Source organism: Pseudophryne corroboree, chromosome 1 (genome assembly GCF_028390025.1).
Source record: "Pseudophryne corroboree isolate aPseCor3 chromosome 1, aPseCor3.hap2, whole genome shotgun sequence".
Classification (NCBI taxonomy): domain Eukaryota; kingdom Metazoa; phylum Chordata; class Amphibia; order Anura; family Myobatrachidae; genus Pseudophryne; species Pseudophryne corroboree.
The window spans coordinates 371,711,130-371,730,943 of NC_086444.1; the positions used below are offsets into that span (position 1 = coordinate 371,711,130).

General features: G+C 46.3%; 1 protein-coding gene across 6 annotated transcripts in view; it reads right to left on the reverse strand.

The window, feature by feature from the left end:
• DEPDC5 (DEP domain containing 5, GATOR1 subcomplex subunit) overlaps positions 1-19,814 on the reverse strand; it is a 358,748-nt gene that overhangs the window by 217,761 nt on the left and 121,173 nt on the right. The gene's annotated exons all lie outside the window — the stretch shown is intronic.

The following is a 19,814-nucleotide window of genomic DNA, read 5'->3' on the forward strand; positions in this document are numbered from 1 at the left end:
CAATACCTGGCAATAAGGATTACAGCCACAGCACATACCGGCCAATACCTTGCAATAAGGATTACAGCCACAGCACATACCGGTCAATACCTGGCAATAAGGATTACAGCCACAGCACATACCGGTCAATACTTGGCAATAAGGATTACAGCCAAAGTACATACAGGGCAATACCTGGCAATAAGGATTACAGCCACAGCACATACCGGCCAATACCTGGCAATAAGGATTACAGCCACAGCACATACCGGCCAATACCTGGCAATAAGGATTACAGCCACAGCACATACCGGGCAATACCTGGCAATAAGGATTACAGCCACAGCACATACCGGTCATTACCTAGTAATAAGGATTACAGCCACAGCACATACCGGGCAATACCTGGCAATAAGGATTACAGCCACAGCACATATCGGGCAATAAGGATTACAGCCACAGGACATACCGGCCAATACCTGGCAATAAGGATTACAGCCACAGCACATACCAGTCAATACTTGGCAATAAGGATTACAGCTACAGTACATACAGGGCAATACCTGGCAATAATAAGAATTTACTTACCGATAATTCTATTTCTCGTAGTCCGTAGTGGATGCTGGGGACTCCGTCAGGACCATGGGGAATAGCGTCTCCGCAGGAGACAGGGCACAAAAGTAAAAGCTTTAGGATCAGGTGGTGTGCACTGGCTCCTCCCCCTATGACCCTCCTCCAAGCCTCAGTTAGGATACTGTGCCCGGACGAGCGTACACAATAAGGAAGGATTTTGAATCCTGGGTAAGACTCATACCAGCCACACCAATCACACTGTACAACCTGTGATCTGAACCCAGTTAACAGCATGATAACAGCGGAGCCTCTGAAAAGATGGCTCACAACAATAATAACCCGATTTTTGTAACAATAACTATGTACAAGTATTGCAGACAATCCGCACTTGGGATGGGCGCCCAGCATCCACTACGGACTACGAGAAATAGAATTATCGGTAAGTAAATTCTTATTTTCTCTGACGTTCTAAGTGGATGCTGGGGACTCCGTCAGGACCATGGGGATTATACCAAAGCTCCCAAACGGGCGGGAGAGTGCGGATGACTCTGCATCACTGAGTGAGAGAACTCCAGGTCCTCCTCAGCCAGGGTGTGCCCCTGACCAAGTAGCAGCTCGGCAAAGTTGTAAAGCCGAGACCCCTCGGGCAGCCGCCCAAGATGAGCCCACCTTCCTTGTGGAATGGGCATTTACATATTTTGGCTGTGGCAGGCCTGCCACAGAATGTGCAAGCTGAATTGTACTACACATCCAACTAGCAATCGTCTGCTTAGAAGCAAGAGCACCCAGTTTGTTGGGTGCATACAGGATAACAGCAAGTCAGTTTTCCTGACTCCAGCCGTCCTGGAAACCTATATTTTCAGGGCCCTGACAACATCTAGCAACTTGGAGTCCTCCAAGTCCCTAGTATCCGCAGGTACCACAATAAGCTGGTTCAGGTGAAACGCTGACACCACCTTAGGGAGAAACTGGGGACGAGTCCGCAGCTCTGCCCTGTCCGAATGGACAATCAGATATGGGCTTTTGTGAGACAAAGCCGCCAATTCTGACACTCGCCTGGCCGAGGCCAGGGCCAACAGCATGGTCACTTTCCATGTGAGATATTTCAAATCCACAGATTTGAGCGGTTTAAACCAATGTGATTTGAGGAATCCCAGAACTACGTTGAGATCCCACAGTGCCACTGGAGGCACAAAAGGGGGTTGTATATGCAGTACTCCCTTGACAAACTTCTGGACTTCAGGAACTGAAGCCAATTCTTTCTGGAAGAAATTCGACAGGGCCGAAATTTGAACCTTAATGGACCCCAATTTGAGGCACATAGACACTCCTGTTTGCAGGAAATGTAGGAACCGACCGAGTTGAAATTCCTCCGTGGGGGCCTTCCTGGCCTCACACCATGCAACATATTTTCGCCAAATGCGGTGATAATGTTGTGTGGTCACCTCCTTCCTGGCTCTGACCAGGGTAGGGATGACCTCTTCCGGAATGCCTTTTTCCCTTAGGATCCGGCGTTCAACCGCCATGCCGTCAAACGCAGCCGCGGTAAGTCTTGGAACAGACATGATCCTTGCTGAAGCAAGTCCCTTCTTAGTATCTCTTGAAGTTCCGGGTACCAAGTCCTTCTTGGCCAATCCGGAGCCACGAGTATAGTTCTTACTCCTCTCCTTCTTATAATTCTCAGTACCTTGGGTATGAGAGGCAGAGGAGGGAACACATACACCGACTGGTACACCCACGGTGTTACCAGAGCGTCCCAGCTATTGCCTGATGGTCTCTTGACCTGGCGCAATACCTGTCCAGTTTTTTGTTCAGACGGGACGCCATCATGTCCACCTTTGGTCTTTCCCAACGGTTCACAATCATGTGGAAGACTTCCAGATGAAGTCTCCACTCTCCCGGGTGGAGGTCATGCCTGCTGAGGAAGTCTGCTTCCCAGTTGTCCACTCCCGGAATGAACACCGCTAACAGTGTTATCACATGATTTTTCGCCCAGCGAAGAATCCTTGCTGCCATTGCCCTCCTGCTTCTTGTGCCGCCCTGTCTGTTTACGTGGGCGACTGCCGTGATGTTGTCCGACTGGATCAGCACCGGTTGACTTTGAAGCAGAGGTCTTCCTAGGCTCAGAGCATTGTAAATTGCCCTTAGCTCCAGTATATTTATGTGGAGAGAAGTCTCCAGACTTGACCACACTCCTTGGAAATTTCTTCCCTGTGTGACTGCTCCCCAGCCTCTCAGGCTGGCATCCGTGGTCACCAGGACCCAGTCCTGAATGCCGAATCTGCTGCCCTCTAGTAGATGAGCACTCTGCAGCCACCACAGAAGAGACACCCTTGTCCTTGGAGACAGGATTATCCGCTGATGCATCTGAAGATGCGATCCGGACCATTCGTCCAGCAGATCCCACTGAAAAATTCTTTCGTGAAATCTGCCGAATGGAATCGCTTCGTAAGAAGCCACCATTTTTCCCAGGACTCTTGTGCATTGATGCACTGACACTTGGCCTGGTTCTAGGAGGTTCCTGACTAGCTCGGATAACTCCCAGGCTTTCTCCTCCGGGAGAAACACCTTTTTCTGGACTGTGTCCAGAATCATCCCTAGTAACAGCAGACGTGTCGTCGGAATCAGCTGCGATTTTGGAATATTTAGAATCCACCCGTGCTGTCGTAGAACTACTTGAGATAGTGCTACTCCGACCTCCAACTGTTCTCTGGACCTTGCCCTTATCAGGAGATCGTCCAAGTAAGGGATAATTAAGACGCCTTTTCTTTGAAGAAGAATCATCATTTCGGCCATTACCTTGGTAAAGACCCGGGGTGCCGTGGACAATCCAAACGGCAGCGTCTGAAACTGATAGTGACAGTTCTGTACCACGAACCTGAGGTACCCTTGGTGAGAAGGGCAATTTGGGACATGGAGGTAAGCATCCTTGATGTCCAGGGACACCATATAGTCCCCTTCTTCCTGGTTCGCTATCACTGCTCTGAGTGACTCCATCTTGATTTGAACCTTTGTATGTAAGTGTTCAAAGATTTCAGATTTAGAATAGATCTCACCGAGCCGTCTGGCTTCAGTACCACAAATAGTGTGGAATAATACCCTTTTCCTTGTTGTAGGAGGGGTACTTTGATTATCACCTGCTGGGAATACAGCTTGTGAATTGTTTCCAATAATGCCTCCCTGTCGGAGGGAGACGTTGGTAAAGCAGATTTCAGGAACCTGCGAGGGGGAGACGTCTCGAATTTCCAATCTGTACCCCTGGGATACTACTTGTAGGATCCAGGGGTTCACTTGCGAGTGAGCCCACTGCGCGCTGAAACTCTTGAGACGACCCCCCCCACCGCACCTGAGTCCGCTTGTACGGCCCCAGCGTCATGCTGAGGACTTGGCAGAAGCGGTGGAGGGCTTCTGTTCCTGGGAAGGGGCTGCCTGCTGCAGTCTTCTTCCGTTCCTCTACCCCTGGGCAGATATGACTGGCCTTTTGCCCGCTTGCCCTTATGGGGACGAAAGGACTGAGGCTGAAAAGACGGTGTCTTTTTCTGCTGAGATGTGACTTGGGGTAAAAAGGTGGATTTTCCAGCTGTTGCCGTGGCCACCAGGTCCGATGGACCGACCCCAAATAACTCCTCCCCTTTATACGGCAATACTTCCATGTGCCGTTTGGAATCTGCATCACCTGACCACTGTCGTGTCCATAAACATCTTCTGGCAGACATGGACATCGCACTTACTCATGATGCCAGAGTGCAAATATCCCTCTGTGCATCTCGTATATATAGAAATGCTCTATAGTCAATAAAATACTGTCCCTGTCAAGGGTATCAATATTTTCAGTCAGGGAATCCGACCAAGCCACCCCAGCGCTGCACATCCAGGCTGAGGCGATCGCTGGTCGCAGTATAACACCAGTATGTGTGTATATACTTTTTAGGATATTTTCCAGCCTCCTATTAGCTGGCTCCTTGAGGGCGGCCGTATCTGGAGACGGTAACGCCACTTGTTTTGATAAGCGTGTGAGCGCCTTTAATTTTCTATTGGGGGAAACCCACGCATCATCACACACTTCAATTAATTTATCTGATTCAGGAAAAACTACAGGCAGTTTTTTCACACCCCACATAATACCCTTTTTTGTGGTACTTGTAGTATCAGAAATATGTAACACCTCCTTCATTGCCCTTAACATGTAACGTGTGGCCCTAATGGAAAATACGTTTGTTTCTTCACCGTCGACACTGGAGTCAGTGTCCGTGTCTGTGTCGACTGACTGAGGTAATGGGCGTTTTAAAGCCCCTGACGGTGTTTGAGACGCCTGGACAGGTACTAATTGGTTTGCCGGCCGTCTCATGTCGTCAACCGACCTTGCAGCTTGTTGACATTATCACGTAATTCCCTAAATAAGCCATCCATTCCGGTGTCGACTCCCTAGAGAGTGACATCACCATTACAGGCAATTGCTCCGTCTCCTCACCAACATCGTCCTCATACATGTCGACACACACGTACCGACACACAGCACACACACAGGGAATGCTCTGATAGAGGACAGGACCCCACTAGCCCTTTGGGGAGACAGAGGGAGAGTTTGCCAGCACACACCAAAACGCTATAATTTTACAGGGACAATCTTATATAAGTGTTTTCCCTTATAGCATCTTAATATGTAATAATATCGCCACAAAAATGCCCCCCCTCTCTGTTTTAACCCTGTTTCTGTAGTGCAGTGCAGGGGAGAGCCTGGGAGCCTTCCCACCAGCAGTTCTGTGAGGGAAAATGGCGCTGTGTGCTGAGGAGAATAGGCCCCGCCCCCTTTTCGGCGGGCTTCTTCTCCCGTTTTTCTGACAACCTGGCAGGGGTTAAATACATCCATATAGCCCCAGGGGCTATATGTGATGTATTTTTAGCCAGCATAGGTACTTTCATTGCTGCCCAGAGCGCCCCCCCAAGCGCCCTGCACCCTCAGTGACCGTTGGTGTGAAGTGTGCTGAGAGCAATGGCGCACAGCTGCAGTGCTGTGCGCTACCTTAAGAAGACTGGGAAGTCTTCAGCCGCCGATTTCTGGACCTCTTCTCTCTTCAGCATCTGCTAGGGGGTCGGCGGCGCGGCTCCGGTGACCCATCCAGGCTGTACCTGTGATCGTCCCTCTGGAGCTAGTGTCCAGTAGCCTAAGAAGCCAATCCATCCTGCACGCAGGTGAGTTCACTCCTTCTCCCCTAAGTCCCTCGATGCAGTGAGCCTGCTGCCAGCAGGACTCACTGAAAATAAAAAACCTAACAAAACTTTTACTCTAAGCAGCTCTTTAGGAGAGCCACCTAGATTGCACCCTACTCGGCCAGGCACAAAGATCTAACTGAGGCTTGGAGGAGGGTCATAGGGGGAGGAGCCAGTGCACACCACCTGATCCTAAAGCTTTTACTTTTGTGCCCTGTCTCCTGCGGAGCCGCTATTCCCCATGGTCCTGACGGAGTCCCCAGCATCCACTTAGGACGTCAGAGAAAAGGATTACAGCCACAGCACATACCGGCCAATACCTGGCAATAAGGATTACAGCCACAGCACATACCGGTCAATACCTGGCAATAAGGATTACAGCCACAGCACATACCGGTCAATACTTGGCAATAAGGATTACAGCCAAAGTACATACAGGGCAATACCTGGCAATAAGGATTACAGCCACAGCACATACCGGCCAATACCTGGCAATAAGGATTACAGCCACAGCACATACCGGGCAATACCTGGCAATAAGGATTGCAGCCACAGCACATACCGGGCAATACCTGGCAATAAGGATTACAGCCACAGCACATATTGGGCAATACCTGGCAATAAGGATTACAGCCACAGCACATACCGGGTAATACCTGGCAATAAGGATTACAGCCATAGCATATACCGGCCAATACCTGGCAATAAGGATTACAGCCACAGCACATACTGGGCAATACCTGGCAATAAGGATTACAGCCATAGCATATACCGGCCAATACCTGGCAATAAGGATTACAGCCACAACAAACGGCCGGAGACGGCAAATTAGGTAACGGACTGAGGTGCAGGGGCGGACCTGAATACTACACTACCTTACCGGTAAGCAACAACTACTAAAATACAAGGTTATGAAAATGTCATTTGAATCTCTAGTTATTATACTTGCATTTCAAGTATTGGGACAACAAAATTACCTGCATTTCAAGTATCTGGATATTGAACATAGGGCAGCAGTGGGAGTTAGAAGGGGAGAAAAACTATATAAATCCTGCAGGTTAACCTCTGAATACCTACAGCAAGGATTTTTTACAAGCTCTCTTACCAATTGGTTTATACAGTAATATTACTGTACTTGTGTTTTAACATTTAGCAAGCAGAACTGCAGCGTGATTGCAGGTGTATTGCTCATGTCATTTTATATAATAAACTTTTTTTCATTTTTATAAAAAAGAGGACAAGGTTTATTTTATTTGATGATCCAACATATATAATCTTTTTATAAAATCTAGAGGAATTATAGAATACGCGCCAAATCTTAAATCATATACCCACACTATATTTTCAGTGAGATAAGGAATTACTAAAGCAGCATCTTCCATAAACAGTGCAGTACAGGTACATAGTTACATATAGTTACATAGTTGATGAGGATCAACCTATAGTGTTATATGCTGTATTATCTCCAATTTACTTATAACCTTCGATGCTATATTCCACTAAAACTTTGTCTAATCCTTTCTTAAATGCCTCGATTGAATCTGACATTACCATTCTCTCGGCAGTGAATGCCATAAACTCACCGTCCGCACTGTGAAGAAACCTTTCCTACGCTTGGTCTTAAACTTCCTCCCCTCCAACCTAAGGGGATGACCACGTGTCCTGTGTACAGAGCTCTTAATAAGTAAATCGCCTGAAAGTTCCTTATATTGTCCCTTGATATATTTGACTTATGCGCCTTTTTTACAGTGTAAACATATCCAGCCTAAGTAGTCTTCCCTCATAATCCAATGACTCTAGGCCCTTAACTAATTTTGTAGCTCTTTTCTGAACCCTTTCTAGTTCAACTATGTCTTTTTTATAGTGCGGAGACCAAAATTGTACACCGTATTCTAGATGGCGCCGTACCAACGTGTTATACAGTGGTAGGATTATTCTTTCATCCCTGGTCTCTATTACCCATTTTATGCATGCCAATACCCTATTGGCCTTTACTGCACCATCTCGACATTGCGGACTACTGCTAAGTCTATTGCCAATGATCACCCCCCAAATCTTTCTCCAATAATGATTTTCTAAGAATTACCCCATTCAATGTATAGATGGCCTGTTTGTTTTTGATACTGAAATGCATAACTTTACATTTCTCTATATTGAACCTCATATTCACTTTGTTGCCCAACCCCCCAGTTTAGTGAAATTGTCCTGAAGACAGTCAATGTCCTGATCTGATCTAATTATCCTACACAGTTTAGTATCATCCGCAAAAATTGATACTTTACTCTCTATACCATTTCCTATATCATTTATAAATATATTAAACAGCAGTGGGCCTAGTACAGACCCTTGAGGTACACCACTTAATACTTTAGTCCAACTAGAAACTGTTCCATTGACTACTACTCGTTGTTCTCTGTTTTCCGACCAATTTTTGACCCAAGCACAAATGCTGTCACCAAGCCCCAGCTCTCTTAATTTAAGACACAACCTCATGTGAGGTACTGTATCGAAGGGTTTTGCAAAATCTAAAAAGACCACATCCACAGCATTTCCCTTGTCTAAATTTGCACTTACTTCTTCAAAGAAGTTACTTAAGTTAGTTTGACATGACCTATTTTTCATAAACCCATGCTCGTTCGCACTAATTAAGTTAAGGTATCCCAAATACTCCTGAATGCTATCCCTTAATACTCCTTCCATTATTTTACCCACTATAGATGTTAGGCTTACTGGTCTGTAATTTCCGGGAATAGATTTAGTTCCCTTTTTAAAAAGTGGCACATCTGCACTTCGCCAGTCCCTTGGAACCTCGCCTGTCATGATGGAAGCTTTAAAGATTAAATGTAATGGCCTTGCTATCTCTGAGCTTAGTGCCTTGAGAACCCTTGGGTGCAGTCCATCTGGCCCCCGTGATTTATTGATCTTAATTTTATTCAGTCGTTCTTTGACTACATCCTCACTTAAACACGAGAAGTAATTTTGGTCCTTAACCTTACTTTTATCTTGTTCTATTCCTACCATTTTTTCCTCTATAGTAAATACCGACTAGAAGAATTTATTCAATAACTCTGCTTTTTCATAGTCACTATTTAACAATTCACCCAGTTGATTTTTTAGGGGTCCTATGCTGTCTTTTTTTTATCCTTTTACCATTGCTATACTTAAAAAATTTTCTTGGGGTTAGACTTAACTTCCTTTGCAATCAGTTTTCTCTATCGTCCTAGTGGATGCTGGGGTTCCTGAAAGGACCATGGGGAATAGCGGCTCCGCAGGAGACAGGGCACAAAAAGTAAAGCTTTAGGATCAGGTGGTGTGCACTGGCTCCTCCCCCTATGACCCTCCTCCAAGCCAGTTAGATTTTGTGCCCGGCCGAGAAGGGTGCAATCTAGGTGGCTCTCCTAAAGAGCTGCTTAGGAAAGTTTAGCTTAGGTTTTTTATTTTACAGTGAGTCCTGCTGGCAACAGGATCACTGCAACGAGGGACTTAGGGGAGAAGAAGTGAACTCACCTGCGTGCAGGATGGATTGGCTTCTTGGCTACTGGACATCAGCTCCAGAGGGACGATCACAGGTACAGCCTGGATGGTCACCGGAGCCTTGCCGCCGGCCCCCTTGCAGATGCTGAAGTAAGAAGAGGTCCAGAATCGGCGGCAGAAGACTCCTCAGTCTTCTAAAGGTAGCGCACAGCACTGCAGCTGTGCGCCATTTTCCTCTCAGCACACTTCACACGGCAGTCACTGAGGGTGCAGGGCGCTGGGAGGGGGGCGCCCTGGGAGGCAAATGAATACCTATTTTGGCTAAAAATACCTCACATATAGCCTCCGGAGGCTATATGGAGATATTTAACCCCTGCCAGAATCCGTTAAGAGCGGGAGACGAGGCCGCCGAAAAAGGGGCGGGGCCTATCTCCTCAGCACACAGCGCCATTTTCCCTCACAGAAAGGCTGGAGGGAAGGCTCCCAGGCTCTCCCCTGCACTGCACTACAGAAACAGGGTTAAAACAGAGAGGGGGGGCACTAATTTGGCGATATGCTTATATATATATTAAGATGCTATAAGGGAAAACACTTATATAAGGTTGTCCCTATATAATTATAGCGTTTTTGGTGTGTGCTGGCAAACTCTCCCTCTGTCTCTCCAAAGGGCTAGTGGGTCCTGTCCTCTATCAGAGCATTCCCTGTGTGTGTGCTGTGTGTCGGTACGTGTGTGTCGACAGGTAGGAGGACGATGTTGGTGAGGAGGCGGAGCAATTGCCTGTAATGGTGATGTCACTCTCTAGGGAGTCGACACCGGAATGGATGGCTTATTTAGGAAATTACGTGATAATGTCAACACGCTGCAAGGTCGGTTGACGACATGAGACGGCCGACAAACAATTAGTACGGTCCAGACGTCTCAAAAACACCGTCAAGGGTTTTAAAACGCCCGTTTACTTTAGTCGGTCGACACAGACACAGACAGGGACACTGAATCCAGTGTCGACGGTGAATAAACAAACGTATTCCTTATTAGGGCCACACGTTAAAGGCAATGAAGGAGGTGTTACGTATTTCTGATACTACAAGTACCACAAAAGAGGGTATTATGTGGGATGTGAAAAAACTACCATAGTTTTTCCTGAATCAGATAAATTAAATAAAGTGTGTGATGATGCGTGGGTTCCCCCCGATAGAAAATTATGGGCGGTATACCCTTTCCCGCCAGAAGTTAGGGCGCGTTGGGAAACACCCCTTAAGGTGGATAAGGCGCTCACACGCTTATCAAAACAAGTGGCGGTACCGTCTATAGATAGGGCCGTCCTCAAGGACCAGCTGACAAGGCTGGAAAATATAATAAAAAGTATATACACACATACTGGTGTTATACTGCGGCCAGCGATCGCCTCAGCCTGGATGTGCAGAGCTAGGGTGGCTTGGTCGGATTCCCTGACTAAAAATATTGATACCCTTGACAGGGACAGTATTTTATTGACTATAGAGCATTTCTATATATGCGAGATGCACAGAGGGATATTTGCACTCTGGCATCATGAATAAACGCGATGTCCATAACTGCCAGAAGATGTTATGGACACGACAGTGGTCAGGTGATGCAGATTCCAAACGGCACAGTATGGCCGTATAAAGGAAGAGGACTTGTTTGGGGTCGGTCCATCGGACCTGGTGGTCACGGCAACTGCTGGAAAATCCACCGTTTTTTACCCTAAGTCACATCTCTGCAGAAAAAGACACCGTCTTTTCAGCCTCAGTCCTCTCGTCCCTATAAGATCATATCTGCCCAGGGATAGAGGAAAAGGAAGAAGACTGCAACAGGCAGCCTATTCCCAGGAACAGAAGCGTTCCACCGCGTCTGACAAGTTCTCAGCATGGCGCTGAGACCGTACAGGACCCCTGGATCCTACAAGTAGTATCCCGGGGGTACAGATGGGAATGTCGAGACGTTTCCCCTTCGCAGGCTCCTGAAGTCTGCTTTACCAAGTCTCCCTCCGACAAGGAGGTAGTATGGGAAAAAAATTCACAAGCTGTGTTCCCAGCAGGTGACAATTAAATTACCCCTCCTACTACAGAAAAGGGGTATTATTCCACACTATATTGTGGTACTGAAGCCAGAAGGCTAGGTGAGACTTATTCTAAAAAATTTTTTTTTGAACACTTACAAAGGTTCAAATTAAGATGAAGTCACTCAGAGCAGTGATAACGAACCAGGAAGAAGGGGACTATATAGTGTCCCGGGACATCAGGGATGCTTACCTCTATGTCCCAAATTTGCCCTTCTCACTAAGGGTACCTCAGGTTCGTGGTGCAGAACTGTCACTATCAGTTTCAGACGCTGCCGTTTGGATTGTCCACGGCACCCCGGGGTCTTTACCAAGGTAATGGCCGAATTGATGATTCTTCTTCGAAGAAAAGGCGTCTTAATTATCCCTTACTTGGACGATCTCCTGATAGGGGCATAGTCCAGGGAACAGTTGGAGGTCGGAGTAGCACTATCTCGGATACTGCTACAATCAGCACGGGTGGATTCTAAATATTCCAAAATCGCAGCTGATCCCGACGACACGTCTGCTGTGCCTAGGGATGATTCTGGACACAGTCCAGAAAAAGGTGTTTCTCCCGGAAGAGAAAGCCAGGGAGTTATCCGAGCAAGTCAGGAACCTCCTAAAAACAGTGCATCATTGCACAAGGGTCCTGGTAAAAATGGTGGCTTCCTACGAAGCAATTCCATTCGGCAGATTTCACGTAAGAACTTTTCAGTGGGATCTGCTGGACAAATGGTCCGGATCGCATCTTCAGATGCATCAGCGGATAACCCAATATCCAAGGACAAGGGTGTCTCTCCTGTGGTGGTTATAGAGTGCTCATCTTCTAGAGGGCCGCAGATTCGGCATTCAGGATTGGATGCTGGTAACCACGGAGCCCAGCCTGAGAGGCTGGGGAGCAGTCACACAAGGGAAAAATTTCCAGGGAGTGTGATCAAGTATGGAGACTTTTCTCCACATAAATATACTGGAGCTAAGGGTAAATTTATAATGCTCTAAGCTTAGCAAGACCTCTGCTTCAAGGTCAGCCGGTATTGATCCAGTGGGAAAAACATCACGGCAGTCGCCCACGTAAACAGACAGGGCGACACAAGAAGCAGGAGGGCAATGGCAGAAACTGCAAGGACTTTTCGCTGGGCGGAAAATCATGTGATAACACTGTCCGCAGTTTTTCATCCCGGGAATGGAAACTGGGAAGCAGACTTCCTCAGCACGACCTCCACCCGGGAGAGTGGAAACTTCATTGAGAAGTTTTTTCCACATGATTGTAAACCGTTGGGAAATACCAAAGGTGGACATGATGGCGTCCCGTCTGAACAAAAAACGGGACAGGTATTGCGCCAGGTCAAGGGACCCTCAGGCAATAGATGTGGACGTTCTGGTAACACCGTGGGTGTACCAGTCGGTGTATGTGTTCCCTCCTCTGCTTCTCATACCTAAGGTGCTGAGAATTATAAGACGTAGAGGAGTAAGAACTATACTCATGGCTCCGGATTGGCCAAGAAGGACTTGGTACCCGGAACTTCAAGAGATGCTTACAGAGGTCTTATGGCCTCTGCCGCTAAGAAGGGACTTGCTTCAGCAAGTACCATGTCTGTTCCAAGACTTACCGCAGCTGCGTTTGTCGGCATGGCGATGGAAAGCCGGATCCTAAGGGAAAAAAGGCATTCCGGAAGAGGTCATTCCTACCCTGGTCAAAGCCAGAAAGGAGGTGACCGCACAACATTATCACCACGTGTGGCGAAAATTTGTTGCGTGGTGTGAGGCCAGGAAGGCCCCACAAAGAAATTTCAACTCGGTCGTTTCCTGCATTTCCTGCAAACAGGAGTGTCTATGGGCCTCAAATTGGGGTCCATTAAGGTTCAAATTCGGCCCTGTAAATTTTCTTCCAGAAAGAATTGGCTTCAGTTCCTGAAGTCCAGAAGTTTGTCAAGGGAGTATTGCATATACAAACCCCTTTTTTGTGCCTCCAGTGGCACTGTGGGATCTCAACGTAGTTCTGGGATTTCTCAAATCACATTGGTTTAAAACCAGTCAAATATGTGGATTTGCAGCATCTCACATAAAAAGTGATCATGCTCTTGGCCCTGGCCTGGACCAGGCGAGTGTCAAATTGGTGGTTTTTTCTCAAAAAAGCCCATATCTGTTTGTCCATTCGGACAGGGCAGAGCTGCGGACTCGTCCCCAGTTCTCTCCCTAAGGTGGTGTCAGTGTTTCACCTGAACCAGCTTATTGTGGTGCCTTGCACCTACTAGGGACTTGGAGGACTCCAAGTTGCTAGAAGTTGTCAGGGCCCTGAAAATATATTCCAGGACAGCTGGAGTCAGAAAATCTGACTCGCTGTTTATACTGTATGCACCCAACAAGTTGGGTGCGCCTGCTTCTAAGCAGTCGATTGCTCGTTGGATTTGTAACACAATTCAACTTGCACATTCTGAGGCAGGTCTGCCACAGTCTAAATCGGTTAAGGCCCATTCCACAAGGAAGGTGGGCTCATCTTGGGCGGCTGCCCGAGAGGTCTCGGCATTACAACTCTGCCGAGCAGCTACGTGGTCAGGGGAGAACACGTTTGTAAAATTCTACAAATTTGATATCCTGGCAAAAGAGGACCTGGAGTTCTCTCATTCGGTGCTGCAGAGTCATCCGCACTCTCCCGCCCGTTTGGGAGCTTTGGTATAATCCCCATGGTCCTTTCAGGAACCCCAGCATCCACTAGGACGATAGAGAAAATAAGAATTTACTTACCGATAATTCTATTTCTCGGAGTCCGTAGTGGATGCTGGGCGCCCATCCCAAGTGCGGATTATCTGCAATACTTGTACATAGTTACAAAAATCGGGTTATTATTGTTGTGAGCCATCTTTTCAGAGGCTCCGCTGTTATCATACTGTTAACTGGGTTTAGATCACAAGTTGTACGGTGTGATTGGTGTGGCTGGTATGAGTCTTACCCGGGATTCAAAATTCCTCCCTTATTGTGTACGCTCGTCCGGGCACAGTACCTAACTGGCTTGGAGGAGGGTCATAGGGGGAGGAGCCAGTGCACACCACCTGATCCTAAAGCTTTACTTTTTGTGCCCTGTCTCCTGCGGAGCCGCTATTCCCCATGGTCCTTTCAGGAACCCCAGCATCCACTACGGACTCCGAGAAATAGAATTATCGGTAAGTAAATTCTTATTTTTCATTTTCTATTTTAGCTGCTCTAATTTCCTTTTTGCATAGTTTATTACACTCTTTGTAGTAGCGGAAGGTCTCCATACTCCCGTCCAATTTAAATGCCTTAAATGTTCCCCTTTTTTTGTCCATCAATTCCTTTACCTTCTTATTTAGCCACATAGGTTTGAACCTGCTTCTCTTACTTTTGCTGCCCATTGGAATGTATTTATGCATAAATTTGCACAGCAACGTTTTTAAAGGTGACCCACATTTCTGTAGTACTCTTACCATTAAAAATTTGGTCCCAATCTACGCCCTTTATCGATTGTCTGAGCAAGGTAAAATTAGCTTTACTAAAATTAAAAGTTTTAGTTAAACCCTTATAATGCTGTTTTTGGTGACATATTACGAATGTGATCATATTGTAATCGCTATTTGCTAAGGGCTCCCTTAGATCAATGGGGCAGATGTATTAACCTGGAGAAGACATAAGGAAGTGATAAACCAGTGATATGTGCAAGGTGATAAAGGCACCAGCCAATCAGATCCTAACTGTTAATTTACATATTGGAGCTGATTGGCTGGTGCCTTTATCACCTTGCACATATCACTGGTTTATCACTTCCTTATGCCTTCTCCAGGTTAATACATCTGCTCCAATGTTAGTTATTGTCTCTACAGTATTTGTTATCACCAGATCTAGTATGGTGTTTTTTCTAGTTGGTTTCTCAATTACTTGGGACAAATAGTTATCTTTAAGTACGTTTAAAAACGCCCTACCCTTTGCTGTTCCACCTACCACAAATAACCAATTAATGTTAGGATAATTAAAGTCCCCTAATTAACACTTCCCCCATTTTTGCTGCCTTTTCAATTTGCCGGTGGAGTTGCACTTCGTCAGCCTGGCGGTTTATAGCATGTTCCTATTAGCAGTTTTTTAGGATATTTACACCCAAGTATTATTTCCACCAATATCGACTCAATCTTATCACTTCCACTCTCGCAATTAATTTCCCTTAGGTATGGTGTAAGACTAGGCTTGACATAAAGACAAACTCCGCCTTCCTTTTTATATTCCCTGTCTTTCCTGAATAAAGTGTAGCCCTCCAAATGTAATGCCCAATCGTGGGAATCATCCCACCATGTTTCAGTGATAGCTATGATGTCGTATTGCTCGCTCTTTGCTATTAGTTCCAATTCCCCCATTTTTCCAGATAGGCTTCTTGCATTTACAAGCATATATTTTACAGCGGATTTGCACCAATCAGTCAAAGCTTTTCGGCCTTCCAGCATGCAACGGGGCCGTCCATATATCCCCGCCCCCTAGCTCAGGCAAATCAGTTTTTTGTTTGGTGTGACCATGGTCAGAGGGCTGCTGTTTTTTAGCAGCCCTAAGCTTTCATATTTTATTGTTGTAGTCTTACTAAGTTTTGAGTGATCTTTCTAAACAGCGTCTTATATGTACAATAGAAAGAGTCGCTCCAACAACTCCCCGCCGGGTCGCGACAACGCTTACCCACGAGTACAGTGCTGTTTCGGCGGGCGTCTGTGTCGGATATACTAGCAGGTCTAGCAGCTGTGGCAAGAGCACGGGAGAAGGTAAGGCATTGATTTTGCTCAGTAGATGGAATACGGACACTGTTTTGGGAGGAGACTACCAAACAGTAGCTGACAAGCTGCCACCCCGGGTGCACCAGCGCTAGGCCTTAGGGATCAGAGGCTCCAGAAATAGTATGAGGCCGCGAACCCTAGGGTTGATGTCAGCAGTGGGGAGTCAGACACTCTCCTGGTCGCCCCTCCCACCGGTTCATGACTAGTTTCTGCCGAGTCTCCCACCATGAACTGTTTCCTCGCTTACGTCCCAGACACTACCAAAAGGGGACCCGGTCGCAGCTTAGGCGGCAGTGTGACTGATGCGTCTGTGTTCACTGGTTGCTACCATGAGGGGACCCGGTCGCAGCATAGGCAGCTGTATGACCGATGCGTCTGTGTTCACCAAGCGTCTGTGTTCACTAAGTCATGGGGCAGCAGTGTACACTAGTAGCGTCTGAATCCATTCAGCGTTCGCTAACGTATGATCGATCTTGGAAGCGGGGTGAGTCTCCCTGTATCCCACTCTACTGAATACGGTTAATACAGCACTAAATCTCTATCTACCTTTTGAGTACGAATAGTTAGATAAGTGCATATTGCATATGAGTCTGTATACCATTACCGTTGTTTCTTTCCCATTGCGTCTGAATACGTTAGATCTGTTAAACATGATTCAGTAAATGTGTTCTCCTACATACTTAAAATATTATTGTAGTTGATGATGTACTCATATTGCTTATTATACTAATGTATAACATGTGACTGACTGCTAGTATAATGCTGACTTTACTATATGTTTGTCAGTTTGTTTTGCAGATCCTCAATGCTGGTGCATGAGTAGGGTCAGATGGATTTCATTTTAAAGAAAAAAGGTTAAAGTGATTACAGTCACAAAGTTGTGTAGTACACTGTGGAAGTGCTGATTATTTATCATGTATTAAAGCGGCAATGGTGAGGACACTCATACCATGTTTGTTTTGCAAAGCTGTATTATCCTCTTATGATCTGATTCAGGATGGCTTGTATTCATAATATTTTAGCTTAGCAAGGATACAAGGCGGATGCAGGTACAAGTGTATCCACCTTGGGCTATCTTTGCACAAGCTTTATCCAATAAGTTAAATGGATAATCCCCCCCAAATCCTGTACCAGGGATAGGGTTACACTATTAGCCCGTACATGCAGCAGCAGCTTCTCAGAACCAGTGGTAAGTAAACCTTCACCCCCACAGGCTACACATTGTTTAGATTCATCAGAAGATGAAAGCCCAATTTATTTTACTTCATCATATGAAAAAGAGGTAGGTCTCACCTCTGGAATAAAGCTGAGTTAATTAAAGCAACAAAGCCATCTTATCCTTAGAGGATACAGCAGAGCCTGTGTTTAAAACCAAGGCACCTGTGTTTAAACATCCCAAAACCTGAGTTTCCGGGGTCAGATCAGCTGACGGAAATCATGGAAGAGGCTTGGGCTACGCCAAATAAGAATTTAGAATTCCTAAGAAATGGAATTCCAATGATCTGCTTCCAGCTGGGGATTGTTTAAAAAAGGTGAGGTGGCTCCTAAAGTAGATACGAATAATCTACATTAGTTTTGCTTTCAACATCACAGATAGAAGAGTGGATGGGTTAAAAAAACATATTTTTCCTGTCTAGGGCAGTCATGAGGCCAAGCCTTGGCTTCGGCTTGAATGACAAAGGCAGTGGTTGCCTGGGCTGATGCAATGGAAGGAGATTTTTCAGTACAGCAAGAATCTCATATGGCTCATATAAAAAACTGCAATGTTCCTGGAAGCATTGGATATGGGCAAAATATTACTCCAGGGCATCAGCCCTAACTATACCTGCTCGTAGAGCATTTTAGCTGGGTACATGGAAGCTGATTCAGAATCTAGGAAGGTTTTGGAATCATTGTCTTTTTCTGAAAATATTCTTTTTTGTAAGAATTGATAGATATTCTGGAGTCATAAGCAGACTCCAAGAAGGTCAGGTTCCTTCCACATACAGTTCAAACCTAAAAGTTCTGCACTTTGGCCCTTTTTGGTATCTAACAAGTCGGAGACTATGAAAGCATTGGGCTACCAGAAGATCTACAGTGTTGGGCCTGGTTAGTACTCGGATGGGAGACCATCGGGGAATACCAGGTGCTGTAGAAAAATTAAACCATCAGTCTGATGGTGTGGCTCTGCCTGGGCGATCCCAGGTTGGGGGGCCGTCTTCCTCAGGTCACACAGATCTGGCACGGTATCTCTAGTTATGCTATCGCCTTCAAGAAAGCTTGTCACGGCTAGAGACGAAGGCCATGGCTTTGCAAGAAGCAGGTCACAAATTGCTTCGGTCAGGAATAGTCATTCCAGTACCTCTGGCAAACAAGGACAAGGTTTTACTTCAACCTGGTTTGAGTCGGAAGCCAAATGAGTCATTTCGGCTTATGTTCAATCCTAAATGCTGAACAAATGCATTTGGAAACGTGGAATCATTACATTCCTTATGTGTGGCATGGAGCCAGGGGTTTTTATGGTATCCCTGGATATACAGGATGCTTACCTACATGTTCCTGTCCATCAGTGTTATCGAAGGTTTGCTATCCTCCAGACAGCATTTTAAGTTCTAGGCCTTACCCTTTGGGTTAGCCACAGTCCCCAGAGTATTTACCAGGAACATGGGGGTAATAACACCTTATCTCCGCCAGCAGGGGTTAAGGTTTTTCCCATACCTAGACGATCTTTTAATCCTGGCACAGACACAGAGATTGCTCTTTGTCATCGGCAACAGCAATAACGTGTTTGCAGGGGCAAGTGACTCATAACTTGGGGAAAATCGTCTCCAGTTTCGTCACATCGGATGACTCACTTGGGGGCTGTACTGGATCAGGTCTGCAGAGAGTAATTTTTTACCTCGCAACAAGATATCCAGGGTTCACTATAGGGATTCATATCCATTCACGCAGCAATGCGAGGATGGGTTTGATGGTATCTGCATCGACAGGAGGGAGTATGTACAATTCCACTCTAGGTCTCAGCAGCATCTGATTCTTACCAAGTAGAATCTACAGTCACACCACACTGGATATTCCCAGATTTAATCGGCTCATGGAAGATCAGCAGTGTGGGCCTGGTTGGAACCTGGAGGGACCAGCTGGGAATACAAGGTGTTGTAAGTATTAATGGATTGCATCAGATAATAAAGACGGACTATGGTAATTACGATAAAAGTAAGAAGGTCGTTAGCCTGGTGGTTACAGACATCCCAGCTGGACAAAGGGAAATCCTTTTGATATCAGATTGGGAAGATTCTGACACTAGGATCAGTGTCAGGAAGATTGTGTTCCCAAAGAGCTGTCTACCAATAAAGGTTGAAACCTCGGGCCATATACAGGGCACCGGTGAGTAGGCACGGGACAGTCTTCAGTGAAAACCAGTCCAGTTCCGCTCGGACAATGCGACGGCAGTAGTAGTGTACCTCAACATCAGGGAGGAACTCTCAGCCGAAATGTGATGAAGAAGGTAAGTCACATACCTAAGTGGGCAGGACTTCATCATCCAACCTTGTCCGTCGTTCTCATTCCGGGAATCCTAAACGGTGAAACGGACTTTCTCAGGTCGACACACCATTCAGGGAAGTGAATGGGCTCTACACCAAGAGATCTTCCAGACTCTAGTAAACAAGAGGTGCTTGCTAGAGATATATCTCATAGCGTCTTGGTTGAACAACAAAGTGCTCACATATGGGTCAAGAACAAAGGATCATAGGGTGATCGTTGTGGA